This window comes from Babylonia areolata, chromosome 3, assembly GCF_041734735.1.
Source record: "Babylonia areolata isolate BAREFJ2019XMU chromosome 3, ASM4173473v1, whole genome shotgun sequence".
In the NCBI taxonomy this organism is placed as follows: domain Eukaryota; kingdom Metazoa; phylum Mollusca; class Gastropoda; order Neogastropoda; family Buccinidae; genus Babylonia; species Babylonia areolata.
This window is the reverse complement of record NC_134878.1, coordinates 31325311-31348506: the sequence shown is the minus strand read 5'-3', so window position 1 is coordinate 31348506 and position 23196 is coordinate 31325311. Positions and strand designations below refer to the sequence as shown.

Sequence of the window (23196 nt, the reverse complement as noted above, 5' to 3'; positions counted from 1 at the left end):
GGACAAATTCATAATATACGCTACACCACATCTGCCAAGCAGATGCCTGACCAGCAGCGTAACCCAACGCGCTTAGTCAGGCCTTGAGAGAAGAAAAAAAAAAAAGAGAAAAATACATAAAAAAGAACTACTACTACTAATAATAATATGTATAAGGCGCAAAAACTTGATGAAGTCAACTATAAGCGTACAAAAAAAAAAAGAAAAAAAAAAAGTAAATGAATAAATAAACAACTAACTAAATAATAATTTTTTTTAAAATATAAAATAAAATAAAATAACTAAATGAATGAATAAATAATAATAATAATGATAATAATAAAAATAAAATAAATAAATGACAAACAAACACTAACAATGGAGCGGTGGCCTAGTGGCGGGTATCGCGTTGGAAGCGAGGGAATCTGAACACACGGGATCGAATCTCACACTCGCGAGTATTTCCTCCCTGTCCACTAAACCCTAAGTGGTGGTCTGGACGCTGGTCATTCATGTGTTACAATTAACCGAGGTCCCGTCCAAAGCATGCACTCAGCGCATGTAATAAGAACCCACGGCACCAAAAGGGTTGTCCTCGGCAAAATCATGTAGACCAATCCACCATGATAACAAAACAAAAACAACTGCAGGCAGAACAAAATGGGAGAGGGGTGGCGCTGCTCTGCGGCGACGTGCTTTCCCTTGGGATAGCAGCCCAAATTTCACACCTACACATCCCTGATACGCCCTATCCTCGAATACGCCAGTACAGCATGGGACCCCACCGCCAGCAAAGAGATAACAATAATGGATACTTATGTAGCACACTGTCCAGAAATCTGCTCTAGGTGCTTTACAAAAACGCTTTTGTTAACATAAAACATTATATCTATGTTACATACACCAAAATGTGACCACACACACACACACACACACACACACACACACACACACACACACACACACACTGCATACATACATTTTAACACACATGTGTATCTAACAGCTACCCTAACACATACGCACACATCAGCAGGCACAAACGTACATAAACACACGCACACACAATACACATTCATATACATGCATGTAGTTATGTACACATACATATGTATACACACATAGTCAAGCACAGCTAAAGCAAAGGAAGTGGACCTGCCACAATTGAACTTACTGCTGAGGGAAAAGGTGAGTTTTGAGACGAGATTTAAAAGATGCGAAGGAATCAGAATGACGGAGGTTATCAGGGAGCTTGTTCCACGTCTTTGGCGATTGAAAAGAAAACGATCTGTGTCCATAGGTCTTACTTCTGACGTGAGGTATCCTGAGAAGTCGAGTATCAGAGGAAGAACAAAATAGAAGATATAGAGATAGACAAAATAGAAGCGGTCCAACGAAGAGCAGCACGATTTGCCCTCAGTAAACACCAGAGGACAGTCAGTGTCACAGAACTGCTGCAGACACTGGGGTGGGAAACCCTGGAACGGAGGAAACGGAGCCAGATTGGTCATGCTATACAAGATCAGCAGGGGCATGACCAAAGTCAAGTGCCCACACCTCCTCCAGCAACAACAACGGGCCAGAAGAACTCACACCAAAACAATTGACAGAATCCCCTGTAGAACGGACATCAGGCTGAATGCCTTCTTTCCAAAAACAATCCGTGACTGGAACGCCCTGCCCCAGGAGACTGTTGATGCCTCAACTCTTGCCACCTTCGTTAAGAAGGTGGCACTGCTGATTCACTCCCACTTGATTTTTTTTTTTTTAAACCGGAACCCACCACCACAAAATGCCGATAATGGTCAAATGGTTGACCCTGAGTATCATCCGGTAAAAGAAGGAAGAAGAAGTGTGCTGTGACGAAGAGTAATACGTAATCCGATCCAATTCAATACAACGCAATGCACGGCGGTACGCTACACCAGACTTCACTTCAATACACCACAACACAATGCACTACAGTACAAGACAACGCAACGGAGTGCAAGGCGGTACGCTACACTACTGGAGTAGGAGTGATGCCCTCCAGGTAACGCGTACACCCCAGAAAAGCCAGAGAATCTGAGCGCACTGGTTGGAATCACACCGGCAGTCGCCAGTAGTTTCTCCCTCTCCACTGGACCTTGAGTGGTGGTATCAGTGGATGCTAGTCATTCGGATGCGACGATAAACCGAGGTCCCGTGTGCAGCATGCATTTAGCGCACGTAAACGAACCCACGGCAACAAAAGGGTTGTCCCCGGCAACTTTTTGTAGAAAAATTCACTTGATAGGAGAGCAGCCCGAATTTCACAACAAAAAACAAGAAAACCACAAGAGAGGCAAGGCCTTCAAGACTCACTTGTGATACACGTAGAAGAAAAAAAAATCCAAGCTTTTTATGTACTGAGTATAATTTGAAAATGTAATGTTTAAGATGAGACAGATCAGTTTAAAGCAAATTAAGTCCCCTAGCATTAATTACAGAGTAATTTTCCTTTTTTACTATCTGCACCAAAACGTTTGCAAAATAAATAAAACTTCCATGCTTAGCAAAAGAAGTTCCTGTTTGAACAAACAAATGATAATAATGACTGCTCTTGTTGTTGGGTCGAATATCATATCAAAGTGCCAAGTTTAGAGAATACAAAAAATATAAATATAACAGTAAATGCAGTTTGCATATAATTAGGCTTCATTTTTTTTTTTTTATAAATTCTTTTGCGCCCATCTCAGAGGTGCAATATTGTTTTAAAGAAGATGACTGGAAAGAACTGAATTTTTCCTATTTTTATGCCTAATTTGGTTGGTGTCAGCTGACAAAGCATTTGCAGAGAAAATGTCAATGTTAAAGTTTACCACAGACACACAGACACACACAGACACACACACAACCGAACACCGGGTTAAAACATAGACTCACTTTGGTTACACAAGTGAGTCAAAAACAAACAAGAAAAGAGTTCTACACTACACTACACTACCCTATACTACACTACAATACAACACAGTGCTAGGCACTACACTACACTACCCTACACTACACTACACTACAACACAATGCAATAGAGCGCAGGACAGTGCAATGCAATACAACACAACCACATCATCATCAACAACAACAACAGCAACAACAACACGGAACGAAAACAACCACCGTACAACACAATACAACTGAACAACAACAACAACAGAAGACAGCCACCCACCGCAGTAACCCTGGAGGAGTTCTCTCAAGCCCTGCTGGGCAGGACGGAGACAGACGCTGCCACAATGACTGCCCATGGGGGGTCGCCGACCTGGCTGAGGAGGGCGTCATGAGGAAGGTGGCCCGATGACTGTTGTTGCTACTGGCTGTTGCCGCTGTTGTTGCTGCTGCTGTCGATGATGAAGGCAGTGGTGGTGGCACTCCGGTGCCGTCAGTGTCTACGATTGACTGTCGCCGAAGTGCCGGCGCCGTGTTCATGGCTGGAGAGAATTGTTGCTGAATAAAAAAGAAGAAAAAACACAACAACAACAACAACAAAACAACAACCCCAAAACGAAAGGTGATTAAATCAGGACTCTCCCTTGGATCGCCAGAAGAACGGTCAACATGTCACCCTTCTTCAGACAGCCAGAACTCCCCCCTTGGAATGCCAGAGGAACAGCCACGACATCACCCCTCTTCAGACAGCCAGAACTTCCCCCTTGGAATGCCAGAAGAACAGCCACGACATCAGCCCTCTTCAGACAGCCAGAACTCCCCCCTTGGAATGCCAGAAGAATAGCCAAGACATCAGCTCTCTTCAGACAGCCAGAACTCCCCCCTTGGAATGCCAGAAGAACAGCCAAGACATCAGCTCTCTTCAGACAGCCAGAACTCCCCCCTTGGAATGCCAGAAGAATAGCCAAGACATCAGCTCTCTTCAGACAGCCAGAACTCCCCCCTTGGAATGCCAGAAGAATAGCCAAGACATCAGCTCTCTTCAGACAGCCAGAACTTCCCCCTTGGAATGCCAGAAGAATAGCCAAGACATCAGCTCTCTTCAGACAGCCAGAACTCCCCCCTTGGAATGCCAGAAGAACAGCCAAGACATCAGCTCTCTTCAGACAGCCAGAACTCCCCCCTTGGAATGCCAGAAGAATAGCCAAGACATCAGCTCTCTTCAGACAGCCAGAACTCTCCCCTTGGAATGCCAGAGGAACAGCCACGACATCAGCTCTCTTCAGACAGCCAGAACTTCCCCCTTGGAATGCAAGAAGAACAGCCACGACATCAGCCCTCTTCAGACAGCCAGGACTTCCCCGTTGGAATGCCAGAGGAACAGCCACGACATCACCCCTCTTCAGACAGCCAGAACATCCCCCTTGGAATGCCAGAGGAACAGCCACGACATCAGCCCTCTTCAGACAGCCAGGACTTCCCCGTTGGAATGCCAGAAGAACAGCCACGACATCAGCTCTCTTCAGACAGCCAGAACTCCCCCCTTGGAATGCCAGAAGAACAGCCACGACATCAGCTCTCTTCAGACAGCCAGAACTCCCCCCTTGGAATGCCAGAGGGACAGCCACGACATCACCCCTCTTCAGACAGCCAAGACTTCCCACTTGGAATGCCTGAAGAATAGCCAGGACATCAGCTCTCTTCAGACAACCAGAACTTCCACTTTGGAATGCCAGAAGAACAGCCAGGACATCACCCTCTTCAGACAGCCAGAACTTCCACCTTGGAATGCCAGAAGAACAGCCAGGACATCAGCCCTCTTCAGACAGCCAAGACGTCCCCCTTGGAATGCCAGAAGAACAGCCAGGACATCACCCCTCCAGACAGCTAGGACTCCTTGGATCACCAGAAGAACAGCCAGGACATCAGCCCTCTTGACTGATATGGATACTTATATAGCGCCTATCCTCGGTCGGAGACCAAGCTCTGAGCCAGGACATCAGCCCTCTTCAGACAGCCAGGGCTTGCCCCTTGGAACGCCAGACGGACCTTCCACCCGGACAGACAGCCTCTCGAACAACACAGCCTTCACAGAACAAGACGCATCAAACCCTGAAGACTCGTCTCAAGACTCTGATATCACATTTTAATCCGATGAGTGCTGGGCAGTAAAAAGATTGTTTAAGTTGTGTAAACAGTGGATAAAATCCACGACTGAAGTGTTTACACACCTCTTTAAGTGTTAGATTCACGCGACAACCGTAGACCTCTGAAGAAACGAGTAATATACGATACGTCAATCATGGCTTGTATATCAAGAGGTCCTGCCTTTTGGGCGATACTCACATTTCTTCCCCTCCGCTCCAGTCTATGACTGGCGGAGTGAACGTCCACACCTTGTTGTGAACACTACTCATTCTGTCCTGAGGGGAAGAAAGTGTCGACATCATTGCCGGCTTTTGTACCGCTCTTTACAGACTCACTTTATATTCGTGGATGTGTCTGCTTTCATAAAGTCAAACATGAATGAATAGTTTCAAGCCAGGAACACGCGGCTGCAAGAAAATGTAATTGTTGGCTACTCTCTCTCTCTCTCTCTCTCTCTCTCCGTGTGTGTGTGTGTGTGTGTGTGTGTGTGTGTGTGTGTGTGTGTGTGTGTGTGTGTGTGTGTGTGTGCGTGCGTGTGTGTGCGTGCGGCGTGATCTCAGGTGATGAAAAACAAAGCCATACTCTAACAACTCACCTTGATTTAGTTGTTTTCAAGTGGTCCCCTTCGAAAAAAAAAAAATCTCATCTATCAATTACTGCACGATGATAAATGGTCTATATTCACATTTCTACCCCTCCGCTCCTCTGTGTAGTCGACTGGCAGGGCGAAAGTCCACGCATTGTTGAGAACACTACTCATTTCGTCTTGAGGGAGATAAAATAATGAACTCTGGCTTGCCACACACCGTGACGCAAACACACATAATTCAAACAGTGAAAGCAGAAGAGAATACTCCAAGGAGCAGCCTCATTTCAAATTCCCTTGGACTTTTCTCCCCTTTTCTGTCTGTCCCCTCGTTGGATGCTAACTGTGGCTCAGGTTGGACGTACGCCAGTGGCATTTCTTTGTGCTCGATCTCTGACGTCACATTCGAAAGACTGAACGTGCATGAAAGCCCCATGGAAGCGCGCGCGAAGTGTAACAATTGTTGAGTCTACAATCGATCCTTGCATGCGTTTATTTTAAAATCCGGGCAGTGAAACCCTGTCTCATTGTATAGGGCCGAGTTGTCAGTAAGTTGAAGGCTGTGGTTTTGGATATCAGGTGGCTAGAAATCTTCGTTTCTTCGCACATGAGGATACGCAGACTGCCTATCAAGGGATATAATTACAGCTGTTCGTCAGGTTAGATGAATTGAGTTATGTCCCTTGGACAACCGGTGCGGAGACGGCCAGCTGCCAGCCATGGATGTGACGTGTTAACCCCCATATCCCTTCGTGGGGAAGAGCAATACATTAATGGTTAAAAGAATCGGGACGACGGGCTTGGACAACAGCCAAGTGGTTAAAGCGATCCACTTTCGCAGATCTGAGCGTCCTGGCCGGGTTCGAATCCCGATCTCGATTAGTGGTGGCCGGGTTAAGGTTGGAGATTTATTTTCCGACTGATCCCGACCTCCCAGTGCCTGATCCCCCTATCGTGTATATACACATGCCGAAGGTAAAATGTGCATGTTAAAGATCATGTAATCAATGTCGGCGTGCAGTGGGCTAAAGAAACAAAAACAAAAAACAAACCAGCAACCCCCCCCCCCCACAAAAAAAAAACAAAAAAAACAAAACAAAACAAACAAACAAAAACAACAACAACAAAAAAAACCAACAAAAAACAGCCAGCGTGCACACACCCCGAAACAGAGTCATGCTTGCAGAAGCCTACTAAGCACTCAGACTCGGGTAATATTCAAAGACCATAACCTAGGCCATAGACCCCATTTCAACGAGGGGCTTTAATAACATAAGATCGCCAGAACTGTTCACAACATGATAAAATGAATTTCAGATGTGTATTCATATCAAGTAAACAAAAGATAACTCTTTACTAAAAGGGTTGATGCATAATCCGTGCACACAGGCCAATTAAACCTGTCACTTCACTGAATGATTAATGATTTTCGCAGTTTTGCCATCTACAACCGATCATGCGTTGGTAAGTCGTTTGATGGTGAAGAAACCTCAAGGTGTATGTCTTGTGGTTTGTCCTTCTGTATGTTAAACCTTTAGCCCAACACTCGGCTTATATCACAGATTGACATAAGTTTACATTTGGGCCAACAGCAAAGTGAGGGTTGTATTATCTATGGTTTCTCCAGTCAATGGGAAACCATTTACAGCTTAGTCTTTTGTGAAGGACTATGACTCTCAAACTAGGAGGCAAAATTGCACTGGCTCTTAGTGCTGCAGCCTTGTGGGCTAGTTGGCCTTTGGAAACCATCCCAACGCCGACTGTCCTAAAACCCTCTTGGCCAAGAGAGTGGGGATGTACTTGGGCAAGACACTCTCCACTATTATCAAATTCTAGCCCAAATAGTCGGAACAGCAGTTGCCTCCTCTGCAGTTCTGAGGGTCATAGTCGGACACGACTGACTATCATATGTTAAACCTTTTCTTGTGTGCTCTGACACACCTGACAAACTCCACACGATGGGTCCAATCTTAAGCACAGGTGTGCATAAACAATCACTGGAACCCAGTTCAAACAAGACTCGAAGAATGAAAGGAAGAAGAAACTTAAACGACAACAAACAACAACACTGCATACACAGCTAGAAGCTGCCGTAAATCCAGCCAGCAGATCATTCAAGACATTCAGCATGGAAATGAAGTGGAGTTGTGGCCTTTCGGTAACGCTTCTGCCTTAGAAAGCTAGGGAATTTGAGCCGTTCAGGATCGAATCACACACTCGCCAGTATTTTACCCCCTGCACTAGATCTTGAGTCGAGTGGTGGCCTGGATGCTGATCATCAGGATGAGACGATAAACCGAGATCCTGTGTGCGGCATACACCTAGTGTTGGTGAAAGAACCCACGGCAAAAAAAGGGTTGTCGTTGGCAAAACCATGCAGAAAAAAAATGATTTTGATACGTAAGGCAAACACACACACACACACACACACACACACACACATCTATATCTCTCTATAATATATACATCTAATATCTATATATCAGACATATATCTGTCTGTCTATCTATCTATCTGTCTATCTATCATTAAGTGACTGCACTGAAATGGCGCGTTCCCTTGTGGGAGAGCAGCCCGATTTTCACACAGAGAAATAATCATGTTGTAACAAAGTAATACGATGCCATACAACACTAAAAAAAACAATAATTGTTTTTCCGCAAAACGTGACGCGCCGCTACGCTCGGAAGAATTTCCAAAATGGGCAGCTCCACACATCTGATGATCTTAATTAATGAACACACACCATGACAACTACACAAACGATTGCCGCCGGATGAGCACTGACGTGATAATTGCTAGTGATGAAAACAGAACGAGCAGAACCAAAAACCGACCCTGGAACCCAGTGCTAATATATTGAGTCCTTGCACGAGCGCAGCTGCCAGTGATAATCCCTTCTAGGTTCAGCCGGTCCTGGCACACATGTTACCAGTCTTTTTGGACCCGTCGCAGCAGGGGCGCCGGTGTGACGTGCAAAAACAGGTCTTCTCTCGGTGTGTGCAGTGTGTAATTAATGTTTAATCAACACGCTCAAAACGACCATGACGGGACATTGATGATGCTCATAACAGCTGGTCTACCGCTGTCACAAAAACAACAACATCAACAACAATAACCAATAAAAAAAAACAAAAAAAAACCTAAACAAACAAAAAAGTCATCGAAGCCTTTGTTTCGTCTCCCTCTGTATTACATTCATTCCATCTCCAGTATGATAGGACAGGACACCCCACCCCCCCACCACCCATCGACACCACCCATCCACCCCCCCCCCTTCGCCCCCCCCCCCCCACACACACACACACATACACATACACACACTGACAAGTACTGAGGACAGATGGAGAAAAGTGTAAAGCAAAGAAGATGATGAAAAAGAATTTGAACAAGGACAATACCAAGAAGATGAGAAAAACAACAACCCTGATAATATATATATATATATATATATATATATATATATATATATATATATATATGTGTGTGTGTGTGTGTGTGTGTGTGTGTGTGTGTGTGTGTGTGTGTAATGTAGATAGATAAAACAAGGAATAAACGTGGAAGAACTTGTCCCAGACATGGCAGAGCCACTCCCCCAACCCCGCCCCGGAACCCCCCTCCCCTCCCCCGCCACCCCCCCCCCCAAACCACTGAACAAGGAGAGACAACAACTGCATGGCCAGTGCGAAGCGGACAAGTCGGAAACAGGGGAGGGGGAGTGGGGGGGGGGGGGGAGGGCAGTGAAATAATGATGAGCTCATCCACTGAGCCACCGCGGCCCGATACGCTCCATTCGACGAGCAAGGGAACTCAAGAGTACGATGAAATATGTAGACAACCCGGGTCGACACTAACAATACGCTTTTCTATCTCTTCTGGGTTTTTGTTGTTGTTTTTTTTCCCCTCTTTTTATTTGTTTGTTTTCTTTTCTTTCTTTCTTTTTTCTCCCTCCCCCACCACCTCTCCCACTCCTTGTACACACACTCCCACCCCCCACCCCCCCACCCCCACCCATCTACCCTCCCCAGACCAAGTTCTCCCTACCCCCTCCCAACCCCCCCCCCCCTACCCCACCTCACCCTCTCCCTCCCCGCTTCTATTCAATTTGCGATGCGCTCACGCATGTCCTCACCCGGATAGGAACAGGGGGGAGGAGGGTTGGGAATGGATGGATGGAGGCCGGGGGTGGTGGTGGTGGTGGTGGGAGGGGGGTAGGGGGGTGGAGGGGGGGGGGGACCGGGATGGACTGGGTGGTGGTGGTGGTGGTGGTAGGGAGCCAGGGAAACAAGAGTTCTGGAAAGATGGGTCAGAGAGAGAGGGTGGGGGTGGTGGTGGAGGGAGGGTAGAGGAAGGGGGTATGGACTTGGGACCCTCTAGATCCAGCGGTGGAAAGGACGCACTGAGGGAGGGAGGGGGGAGAGAGAGAGAGAGAGAGACTTGCCTTGCAAGCCAAGCGGAGTGTGCAAAGACTGTCTGTAAGGTGTTTTTTTGCCATCAAAGCAAAAGCAAGTCGTTGCCCCGTGTCGTTCGATTCACACCACCACCACCACCACCCACCACCTCACACCCACACAGGCCAAGCGTGACAACAGCGAACGGTCAATCGAGAACCCGCTGCTAACAGACAATAGAGAACATCTCCGGGGATAAGTCGTATGGAGTGAACAAATTGACGGGCGTTTTAAACGTTAAACAAGCGCGCTATTAGAGAGAGAGAGAGAGAGAGAGAGAGACAGACAGACAGACAGACAGACAGACAAAAGGGGGGGGGGGGAGTGGGAGGGGGGGGGGAAGTGGGAGGGTGGGAGACAAGAACGGTGCACCACTAGCAAAGACACATTAACCTTTGACCCCTATTGAGGCTAGGAGGATTAATATAATTAAGAAAACGACATCATCAAGAACACATCTAGGATTACCATAACGTTTGCATCAATCAAAGTGAAATGATGGTTAACATTCTTTCTTCTGCACGAAAGTAACCTATGCAACATTGCGAGTCTTAATGAATTTACTAAGTCTAATGATGAAAACCCATTTATTTGCAGAAAATTTTTTACAATATGAAAATACAGACTCTGAACATACATATTTATCAGGTAGCAATCTTTTTTCGAATATCAGAAAAAAATTGGACTCTCCATAATAAAATGAAATTCATCACCAACAGTATTCATGTCACATTTTGTACAAATACGGTATTCTCTTGGAATTCCATTTAACTCCCCTGTTTCAATTGTTAACTCTCTCCATACGAACGGCGAAAGAATCGACGTTAACAGCGTTTCACCCCAATTACCATCATCAAAATATTGCAAGCGGAAGGCTCTTATACTGAAGACGTGACTGTTGACAAAGAATACCACAATTCTGACGACGGACACTAAATAAAGGTTGGGTCATTCAGACACCCACAGGACATCCGAGGGGTCTGTGTAGAGGAGAAGAGAGGACTGGCCGTACTGAGTGCGTTAAACAGTGATTACTGCATTTAAATTTGATTAACGAAATTACATTTGTAGTGGGCAATTGACCTTTATATATTTTTTTTCTTATATTCCGTTTTACATTGCTTATAAAACATACATTTTGTACTTTGTTGTACTGATTCAGTCCATATATGTTTTTCAAAATTATCCTTCAAAGCAGTGATGATATTGCGAAACAAATATTATCTATCTAAAAATGTCTGTGATTCCCAAACAGAATCAATTCCCGTTTCAACTTTGGTATATATTACCCCCAATACACAATGATCTATAAAGCCCTTTTATGTATAAATTATATATGCTGCACCAGACATGAGAGATGTTCAAAACGTAACGCTGGGCTCGGAAAAATTTTTTCCATTCAATCAGGACTGAAAGTGGGTATATTCCAGTCTCACCTTATATCAAATCATTCACTGTACGTCTCTTAAGTCGAAATTTTTTTGTTTTGTTTAAGAATCTGAACTGTAATTTCTCTAGGATATTAATATTTTTCATATCCCCACATATCATTACCGTATAATGAAACTGGCATGACCATTGATTGATACAAATCAAGAGTAACATCCAAGAGCAAATTCTGATTTTTACATGTTTGCATTCAAGAAAATATTGCCTTTTTCGCTTGTTTATACACTGCTTTCTTACCTTTATTTTTTTTCTGTTTTACCTGAAAGTTATCCCTAAATACTTCAACGAATCCACGACGCTAATAAAATGATGTTTGCTTCCGAACCTGAAATATATTTTGATTTGTTTATTAGCATTTAATTTCTACACCTTTTGTTTTGTCTGTATTTACATCTGCACTGAGGTCTCCACACTCAGCTCTTTCAGGTCTGGCCTTAAAACCCACCTCTACTCAAGACAGCCTCCCTCCCCTGCCTCTTCCTTGTCTTCAGTTTCTTCTCCAGTTATAGAGTTATGCATGCGTGTGAATGACTGGTGTGAAAGCGCTTGGATTTGTCTCTGCACAAGATTCAGCGCTATATAAATACTATTAGTATTGTTATTTAGATTCCGCCGCCAAACCAACAGAAGCTTGGTTCTGTCACACTGAAGACGCAAGTCTCCGGGCCTGCCTGACTGAGTCCCCAGTTCAGCTTTGACTGGTCCGTCACTGGCGGAAGCACCCGCTGTGTGGATGTGATGGAGTGGAACCACGGGAAAGGATGTTGTGGAGTGGAACCACGGGAAAGGACAATAAGATCGTGATCGTGTGCCAGCATGCCTGTGTTGTGCATGGGTGATAGATGGGGCAGAGGGGAGGCGGGGGGAAGGAGGGCAGGGAGGAGTGAGGGAGGAGAGACATAGACAGAAAGCAACGGATAGAGATATTGGCACAGTTCGCGTGCGTGCAAGTGATATACATCTCTCTCTCTCTCTGTATATATATATAATTATGCATATATATATATATATATATATATATATATATATATATATATGTGTGTGTGTGTGTGTGTGTGTGTGTATACACCCATCGACCTGTATACACATGGTTACACTCGTTGAACTCACACACATATAAAACTCCAAACCTTGAGCAGGATGAGCAAGAAAATTGAAGAGAGAGACAGATAGATAGATAGATAGACAGATAGATAGACATATATATATATATATATATATATATATATATATATAGACAGATGGATAGACATATATATATATATATATATATATATAGATAGATAGATAGATAGACAAACAGACTGACAGACAGGCAGACAGACAGATAGATAAATAGCTAGAGAGAGAGAGAGAGAGAGAAATGAATGAATGGTTTATTCATCTGTAGGCGATTGCCTCTCATGAAAGCGTGTCAGAAAAACACATTTTGAGAAAACAACAACAACAACAAAAAACCCAACAAAAACAACAACAAAAAAGACAAACGTCACACTTTGTCCAGCGATATGCACTGAGCAAAGTAGCATACAGTACAGATAAATAACACATGCATGTTGTACAGCACTCAATAAAGTTATAAATGTGACATCAGAAGAAACACAAGCTTGATAATTTACTACGTAAGAGTGGCTTGAAGTTTAAGCGCTTTGTACCGATAAATTGAGAAATTTTTGACTTTTTTTTTCGTGTGTAGATGCCATATGCAGCGACAATCGAAACTGACAAGATAACTTGTAAGATTTCAATGGCATGCATTGTGTACTCTAAGGTCATGCATGACAAGTTAGGACGAACAAAGTTCACTTCATCTTCTTTCCCTTTCTTGCAAAGTGGGCATAATAAATCAGATTCATTATAATTATACTCTATAATGGTAACTATGTTCTGCAATTTCCGAAAATGCCAAGTCTAAATCTAGTCATTGAATACTTAAAATGTTTATATCAAGACTCATCAGTAAATAGGTTTTGACATCGGGTACAGTGTGTGTGTGTGTGTGTGTGTGTGTGTGTGTGTGTGTGTGTGTGTGTGTGTGTGTGTGTGTGTGTGTGTGTGTGTGTGTGTGTGTGTGTGTGTGAGTGAGTGAGTGAGTGAGTGAGTGTGTGTGTGTGTGTGTGTGTGTGTGTGTGTGTGTGTGTGTGTGTGTGTGTGTGTGTGTGAGTCTGAGAAAGAGAGAGTGAGAGAGAGAGCGAGAGAGCGAGAGAGAGAGAGGGAGAGAGACAGAGAGAGAGTCTGAGAAAGAGAAAGAGAGAGTGAGAGAGAGAGAGAGTCTGAGAAAGAGAGAGAGAGAGAGAGAGAGAGAGAGAGAGAGAGAGAGAGAGAGAGAGAGAGAGAGAGAGAGAGAGAGAGAGAGAGAGAGAGAGAGAGAGAGAGAGAGAGAGGTTGGGAGTATGGTGTGGTGGGAATAAAAAAAAAAAAAAATAAAAAAAACGAATGGCAGCTTCGCTATCTCCGTGACCTAGTGCCGTAACTGGTCGCGGCAACCGCGCAGCTTGTCAAACGATCTTCCGGGGTACACTGATGACCGTCGCCAGAGGTGCGCCTTGCATTGCAAGACGGTCAGTGCTGGAGGTGGACGGTGCTGGTCCTGCGGCCAGAACGGAGACAGACCTAACTGAATGGAAATATCCGGTGACAACTTGGTGGCATTATCGGATCGGGTCTTGCTTTCTAAGAACAATATGAGTTTGTGCTAGTGACTTAGTTTTATAATTAGTATCAATACCACTATTACTACTACTACTACTGCTGCTACTACTAGTATTACTACGACGGCGATGACGACTACAACTACTTTAAAGACACCGACGGCGACGGCGATGACGACAATGACTACAACTACTGCTTATCATTTACACGCACAAATACAGACACACACAGACACACAGACACAGACACACACACACACGCGCGCGCGCGCGCACACACACACACACACACACACACACACACACACACACTTAAAATCCACCCTCTCTACCACCCGCAAGGCCGAAACAACAAAACAACAACAACAACAAAACAAAAAAAACAAAACAACAATACGAACGCATCCCCAATAATTCTGAGACTGCACCACCATTGCAACACCAACAAAAGTTTGGTTCTGGGGTTTTGTCATTCCAAAGAAGTCTCCGGGCCTGTTTGACTGAGTCCAGGAGAGGTCCCCAGATCAGCTCTGACTGGTCCGTCACTGGCGGAGCCACCCACTGTGTGGATGTGATGGAGTGGAACACCGGGAAAGGATGTTGTGGAGTGGAACACCGGGAAAGGATGTTGTGGAGTGGAACACCGGGAAAGGATGCTGTGGAGTGGAACACCGGGAAAGGATGTGGTGGAGTGGAACACCGGGAAAGGATGTGATGGAGTGGAACACCGGGAAAGGATGTGATGGAGTGGAACACCGGGAAAGGATGTTGTGGAGTGGAACACCGGGAAAGGATGTGATGGAGTGGAACACCGGGAAAGGATGTCGTGGAGTGGAACACCGGGAAAGGATGCTGTGGAGTGGAACACCGGGAAAGAATGTGTTGGAGTGGAACACCGGGAAAGGATGTGATGGAGTGGAACACCGGGAAAGAATGTGATGGAGTGGAACACCGGGAAAGGATGTGATGTGATGGAGTGGAACACCGGGAAAGGATGCCGTGGAGTGGAACACCGGGAAAGGATGCCGTGGAGTGGAACACCGGGAAAGAATGTGTTGGAGTGGAACACCGGGAAAGAATGTGATGGAGTGGAACACCGGGAAAGAATGTGATGGAGTGGTACAGGAAAGGATGTCGTGGAGTGGAACCACGGGAATGGACAATAAGATCGTGATCGTGTGCCAGCATGCCTGTGTTGTGCATGGGTGAATGAGGGGGAGAGAGAGAGAGAGAGAGAGAGAGAGAGAGACAGAGAGAAAGAGACAGAGACGGAGAGACAGAGAGAGAAAAAGAGATAGAAAGACAGAGAGATAAGGGGAATGGATGGAGAGAGAGAGAGAAACAGAGACAGAAAGACAGTCAGATATATATATATATATATATATATATATATATATATATATATAGATAGATAGATAGATAGATAGATAGAGACAAGGCTAGAGACAGGGATAGAGGCAGAGAAGGAGAGGGAAGGAAGGTGGATAGGTGGGTGGGTGATAAAAGTAACATGTTTCTCCTTCTTTCTTTCTCTGCCTTTCTGTCTCTCTATGTCTCTCTCCCTGCTTCACACACACACACACACACACACACACACACACACAGACACACACACGCACACACACACACACACGAATGCACCATAAATTTATACATACACAGAAACACATATGTGCTGTTCCAATACACGAATTCCAGTGTTTTGAAACAATTCACCAAAACTTCTGCATTTCTCAGTTTGTGCAAACCTGCAAGTAAACCAGTCGGCCACTCATTGGGTAACGCCAGGACTGCAGGCCTACACAGTCAGGCCAGAAAGTGGAAAATACCACAAGTCACCCTCTTTCTTTGGAAGTGAAGTGTGAGTACAAAACATCAATGGTGATGACTAAGTTGCATTCCACATACAGTGATGTTCGTCCTTCATATTCGTAGATGACCATGGCTTCAAGAATTAGACGGAAGATCAGTGGCCGTGGGTCCGGAGATGCCCGATGAGGACAATCCGGGCCCTGAAGGCTCGTTCACATGTAGGAGATAACATCTTGAAATTGTTAAAAATACATACACAATTTTTTTTTTTCCGAGAAGTTTGGTAAAAACGATTTTAGACTCTGACATTCAAAGGGTACGTGTTTGCTAGAAATAGATTCTCCACATATGCATTTAGCATCTTTCCTGAAGGCCGTAGGTGTATTTACATGCATGATGCTGCTCTTGGACCGAGGTTGGTCGTCTCATCCTAAAGGGCCAGCGCCCAGTGAGACCACCACTGTGACACAAGTAAGTGGAGTGGATGCTGCTCGAGCCTTGCACACAGCACGTTTTTCGTTGCGCCTCGGTGATGCACCTGGCTTCAGCTACACAGGCTTCTGTGGTGGGTGGGTGATCTTGCTGCGCCAAGCTGGACTGGACGGTCCAGAGCAAGCGTCTCCCACGTGTTGATGTCGACGCTCAGGTCTCTGAAGGACGCTTTGAGGTATAGTACTCCTTCAGACAATGCCACGACGACCTGCCATGACGCATGCAGCGCTGAGGATTGCTGTCTGCCCTTTCACTTGGTCCTGAACACTGGTGGTCTCACTGGGCGCTGGCCCTTTAGGATGAGACGACCAGCCTCGGTCCAAGAACAGCATCATGCATGTAAATACACCCACGGCCTTCAGCAAAGATGCTAAATGCATATGTGGAGAATCTATTTCTAGCAAACACGTACCCTTTGAATGTCAGAGTCTAAAATCGTTTTTACCAAACATTTCGGAAAAAAAATTGTGAATGTATTTTTGACAATTTCAAGATGTTATCTGCTATTCCGGAAGGTTTGCTGCATAGTCCAATAGGTCGTTTGTTATAGTTGTTTGATGTTAGCGTTTCCTTCTATATGCCTATGTCTCCCTTTTATTTTTTTCCAATGCTCTGTATCTTTTCCCACCACACACACACACATGCGCACACACACATACACACACACCATTCTTCACCCTCTGCCCAATACTGTTCGCACCACCACGGCCCCCACCCACCCTTTTTCCCCCATCTAATATCACTTCAAGTGGAAGACGTTAAACTGAAGACTACTACTACTACTACACCCATGGCCATTGAGTTCCCTCCCACAGAAAACGCATTTTGACTGGGAAACAAACACACATACAGATAGGGTGTGTGTGGGGGGGGGGGGGAGGGGGGGAGAAAAGGAATGCGTTGTGCTGTTTCCACGAGCCTGGCCCCCAGGAGAGAGAGAGAGAGAGAGAGAGAGAGAGAGAGAGAACAGCCCATTTGAACGCCGCAGCAAAGTTTCTTGTCACAAGAAAGCGAAACAATGTAATCCAATGCATTGTTGTGATACAGTGCAACGCGGCTGCGGCAACACAGTGCAACAACAATCAAGTGCAGTGTCATTGCAGTGTCATTGCAGTGCAGTGCAGTGAATCATCATGCAGTACAGTACAGAACAGCGCATCATCATACAGTACAATACCGAACAGTACAGTACGCAAGGACATGACAGTGCCACAGAGCACCGCAGAGTACAATAAGCACAATATAGTATAGTGCAATACAGTCGAGTATAATGCAATACAGTCGAGTACAGTACAGTACAGTACAGTTCAGTACAGTGGAGCGCCGAATAGCACAAGCAGAGTACCGTACGGTACAGTACAGCATCGTACAACACAGTCAAGTATAATACAGAACAGTCGAGTACAGTACAGTACAGTACACCATAGTACAGTATTCCCTTCTCCGGCAAAACTAACCCAGAAGTGACAAACACAATCAACGCTCTCTCAAACAGCTGACGGGACGCACGGCTGCACAAAGTTGCTGCAGTTCTTGCATTCCCCTACATCCACTTTACGGGGTAGGTGTTGGCGGGGGGGGGGGGGGGGGAAGAGGGAGGAAACGGGGAGGACAAGGAAGGTGGTGGGGGAGGAGGACAGTGGGTAGGGTGGAGGGGAAGGGGGTAGGAGGTGGAAGGAGGGTCGTTCTGCTTGAGTGAAGGCTTTGCGCTGGCTTTTCTATCGACCCTTCTTGTGTTCCAGTGCCCGTCCTATAGAAATGGCTCACAGACGTTAATGGTCCCTGGCTGCCTGCCGTGGAGGGGGAAAATATAAAGGTGAATGAACGAACGAATAAACTGACAAAGACAAACAAAAAGCAAGTCAGTGGAAGAAAGAAAGAGAAAAAAAATGCAACCTAGTTTTTGTTTTTTAACTACACTTCAAGTTCCATCCACCACCCCCACCCCCACCCCACCCCACCACTCTGCCTCTGTCTGTCTGTCTGTCTGTCTGTCTGTTTCTCCTGTGCGTGTGAATGAAAGAGAGTGAGAAAAGAACGGCACAGAAATCGATAGATAGATAGATAGATATATGGATAGATAGATGGATAGATAGATAGATAGATGGATAGATAGATAGATAGATAGATGGATAGATAGATAGATATAGATAGATAGATGGATATATACACAGACAGATAGAAACATAGACAAATAGATGGAGATAGTAACAGAGAGACAAATAGTGTTGTTGTTGTTGTGTGTTGTTGTTTGAGTGTGTGTTTGTTTACGTCCGTACGTAATTACACACATATCCATGACAGCAATATTGATTCAACCAAACGTGCGTGATCTTGTCTGCGTCCCTTTGATATGCACACTTAACTGATTGCCAGTAAGATACCTTTAACGCATGTTAAAGATCCCTTAATCCATGTCAGCGTTCGGTGAGTCAAGAAAACAAGAACATACCCAGCATGCATACACCCCCCTCCGACCCCCCCGACCCCCGTCCACGCCCTCCCACCAAAAACAAACAAACAAACAAAAACAAACAAACAAAAAACCACCTAACAAACAACCAAACATAAACAAAAAACCCACCAAAAACAACAACAACAACAACAAAAAACAGAGTTTGGCCGCCTACATACCGGGGTAATACACAAACGTTCATCCACTTAAACTGTTGAATGCCCGTGTGTGTGTGTGTGTGTGTGTGTGTGTGTGTGTGTGTGTGTGTGTGTGTGCGCGCGCGCGCGCGCGCATGTGCGTGACTGAGACCTGACTGAATCGCACAGGAAACGAATGATGAGCGCCCCAAAGCTTCTTTTCCCCTACTTTCCGCGAAGCAAAGCGCACGCGCGCCTCCATGAACACGAGCTGTATATGGCCGCGTTTGTGTGTGTGTGTGTGTGTGTGTGTGTGTGTGTGTGTGTGTGTGTGTGCAAACCAGTACACCCTCCGCGTGAGAACCGAGCATCGATCTGAACCACTACTACTGATCGACATCTGGACCGCTGGAGACCTGCCTGCTTCAGCTGATCATTATCATCATCGTCGTCATCGTCGTCGTCATCGTCGTCGTCGTCGTCGTTTGTAGTTCTCTTGTCTCTCCTCCACAGCAGTGAAACTTAATTATTGATAGAACGGCCTGGTTGTGTGTGGCTCGGCAGACTGGCTGGCGGACCCCTAGTCGATACAGCCGCCCCGTGTGTATACCGCCAGCAGCAGCAACGTCACTTCCGTCGGCTGCTCTGGTGTGGGTGGGCTGAGTGAGTTAGTGAGTGAGCGAACAAGTGGGGAGAGGGGGAGAGAGGGAGAGAGCGACACGACGTTTTATTATTATTATTATTTATTTTTATTTAGTTTTTTTTTTTTTTTTTTTTGATCGATGAGATGCGTGGGTGAGCGATGCTGGGGGGTGGGGGTGGGGTGGGGTGGGAGGAATAAAAGGGAGGGGGAGAGGGGGAAAGGATCAAGGAGGACAAGGAGGAAAGGTGGAAGGTGGGGGTGGCGGGGGTGAGAAAGAGATAATAGAGAGGTGAGGGAGGCATAGAGAGAGAGAGTGAGAGAGTGAAAGATAGTGAGAGAGAGAGAGAGAGTGAGAGAGAGATATATAGCGAGAGAGAGAGAGAGAGAGAGGGATCGGAGAGAGAGAAGAGACAGAGAGATAAAAAGACACAGAGACAGAAATTCTGATCCTGTGTATTTTACATCCACAGAGAGAGAGAGAGAGAGAGAGAGAGAGAGAGAGAGAGAGAGAGAGAGAGAGAGAGAGAGAGAGAGAGAAAAGAGAGACAGAGAGAAAGACAAAGACAGACAATCAAAGACAAACAAGGACAGGGGGTGTGAAAAAGAGATCTCCCGTGCACTTTTAGAAAATAGCCCTCTCATGAATTTTGAAGTGCGTCGATGAGGCAGAGAGACAGAGAGAGAGAGAGAGAGAGAGAGAGAGAGAGAGTGAGCGCGCGCGCGCGCGCGCGCGCGTGTGTGTGTGTGTGTGTGTGTGTGTTTTAAAAACTGTATAAAGTTTACAAATATCACTCATTATTGTAACAAACATTAGAATATTGCATGCGAGTTCCGTTTGGAACTGAAAAATGTTTTCTTTTAATTTCTTTTTTTATGTTTCTTGCTGTTCCTCTCCACGAAAGGTTTTGAATATGTTCAACTTTAGTTATTCTTGATGATTTCAGATAAATCTCCTTGGCTCTTGGATGTACATTCATATTTGTGCTATGACTACTTTTCGCAATCACACACACATTTACACACACGCACACGCACACACACATTCGCGCGCGCGCGTTTCTGTCCCTGAGAAATAGTAAACTTGAGATTAAGCATTCTGTGCCTTGAAAAATAAGTATGGATCACGTCCCAAATGCCGTATCGCTTTCCATACCCCCCTCCACCCCCATCTCTCTCTCCCCCCACCTCCCTTCTCCAAACCATGCATCCCCTGTCTCTCCTTCTCTCTTTCACACTCTCTGTATCCCCCCCCCCCCTGTCTCTCTCTCTCTCTCTCAACCTCTCTCTCTCTCATTCTCTCTCTCTTGCTCCACTTCATGTTCTCTTTATCTCCAGCCTTTCTCTCTCATTCTAACTCTCTCTTTTCTCCCCTCCCCCTCTCTCTCGTCTTCTCTCTCTCTCTCTCTCTCTGTCTCTCTCTCTCACTCTCCACTTCTCCCTCAGACATCAAAGCCATTAGCGCCTCAGCGACCTGACAGATTAGCAGTCTGCTCCGAATGTTTTCACTTTCCTGGTACTGCAAGCCCTTGAGTCGTGTTGGCTACCGTAAAAAAAAAAAAAAAACGGGGGAAAAAAAAGAAAAGAAAAGAAAGAAAAAAAAAGAAAGAAAGATCAGACGATCCAATTTCCCGAAAACACCAATGGCTCTTATCAACCGCGGTAATATTGGAGATCGATTATATCGTCGTCGTTGTTGTTCTTTTTTTTCTGTCTCTCTGTCTCTCTCTCTCTGTGTCTCTCTCTGTCTCTGTCTTTCTCGTCTTCTCTCTCTCTCCCTCTCTCTCTCTCCCTCTCTCTCGTCTTCTCCCTCTCTCTCTCTCTCTCTCTCTCGCGTCTTCTCTCTCTCTCTCTCGTCTTATTTCTTTCTCTCGTCCTCTCTCTCTCTCGTCTTCTCTCTCTCTCTCTTTCGTCTTCTCTCTCTCTCATCTTCTCTCTCTCTCTCTCTCCCAACAGCTAGAACTAGAACCCACTCCACCATCACGTATCGATCGTATAAGCACTTTAACGTAGTTGATTTTCTCCATGATCTTAGTGAATGCTCATTTAAGGTAATTTATGAATCTAACGATCCAGATGAAGCGGTCGCGGCATTTCAAAGAATCTTTTTATCTTGTTTATGACAAGCATGCCCCAGTTAGAAGAAAACGGGTAGGAAATTCATCAACACCTCCTTGGTTTACTGTCATCATATCAATAGCGATCAAAATTAGAGATAAACTTAAGAAAGAAAAAAAACTATTCTGCGTTTAAGCAATAAAGAAAACACGTGAAGTTCTTAGTCCGTCAGGCCAAAAAGACATATTTTAACAGGATAACGACGTCAGAATCAAACAATACTTCATCCATATGGAAAGCTCTCAATGCACTGACCAATAAGTCCTTTCCTGGAAAATCATTGAAATATGATTGTTTCACAGCAACAGACTTTAACAACCACTTCCTATCCATCGCGGAAAGTTTGACAAATCGTCTGAAACAAAACTCAGATCAGTATGAATGTCCAGTCAGTCTAAAATCATTTTGTTCAGACAGGCTCAGCCATCAAGATACATTTCACATTCCACAACTAACCGTTTATGAGGTCGGTAAATACATATCCAACCTTGGACAAAAAAATACACATGGCTGTGACGGACTCAGCAATAAAATTCTGCTTCTATCACTGCCATATACAGTGCATCATCTGACATATATTTATAACCTCAGTATTTCAAAAAGTGTTTTTCCAACTATGTTCAAAACTGCCAAAATTATACCACTACCTAAAGTAAAAAATCCCTCTGACCTGAACGATTACCGACCAATATCAATACATCGCTTTCTAAACCACTTGAAAAACACGTACACAAGCACTTTTTGCAATATCTTGACCGGCACAACTTGCTTCATCAAAATCAGTCAGGGTTTCGCCCAAAACACTCCTGTCAGACAGCCCTCACCAGTCTCTTAGATAAACTGCTGACAGCTATAAATGACAAAAAATCAACGGAATTGTATTTTTAGATTTGAAGAAAGCATTTGATCTCGTTAACCATCGAATACTTCTTGAAAAGCTACGGGTTTATCAGCTTGATACAAATTCTGTTAATTTTTTTGAGTCATACTTAAAAGAAAGAAAACAGAGTGTATTAGTAAACGGGACTTTTTCGAATGTGGGAATAACTAAAATGGGCATTCCCCAAGGCTCTGTGCTTGGCCCCTTATTGTTCAACCTTTATATCAATGATCTTCCATTATGTATCTCCTCATCTGCAATATCATGCGACATGTTTGCAGATGACTCTTCTCTTCATACAAATGGAGTAAATTTAGAGCACATTAATGACAGATTACAAACCAGCCTAACTGAAGTATCCAACTGGTGTACAGAAAATAATATGCTCCTTAAGCCAGAAAAAATAAAGAGTATGATTGTAGACACTCGCCAAAAGCACCAGCGTGGCTTAAATCCGCTCACTTTGTCAATCGATGGCCAAGCTATTGAAC

At 44.9% G+C, this 23196-nt stretch overlaps 1 long non-coding RNA gene across 2 annotated transcripts in view; it reads right to left on the bottom strand.

The window, feature by feature from the left end:
* Positions 1-23196, bottom strand: part of LOC143279941 (uncharacterized) — a 44289-nt gene that overhangs the window by 11529 nt on the left and 9564 nt on the right. For both annotated transcript variants that reach the window (XR_013054974.1, XR_013054973.1), the window contains exon 2: positions 3170-3444. This is a non-coding gene — a long non-coding RNA (uncharacterized LOC143279941). The remainder of the gene's footprint in view (positions 1-3169; positions 3445-23196) is intronic.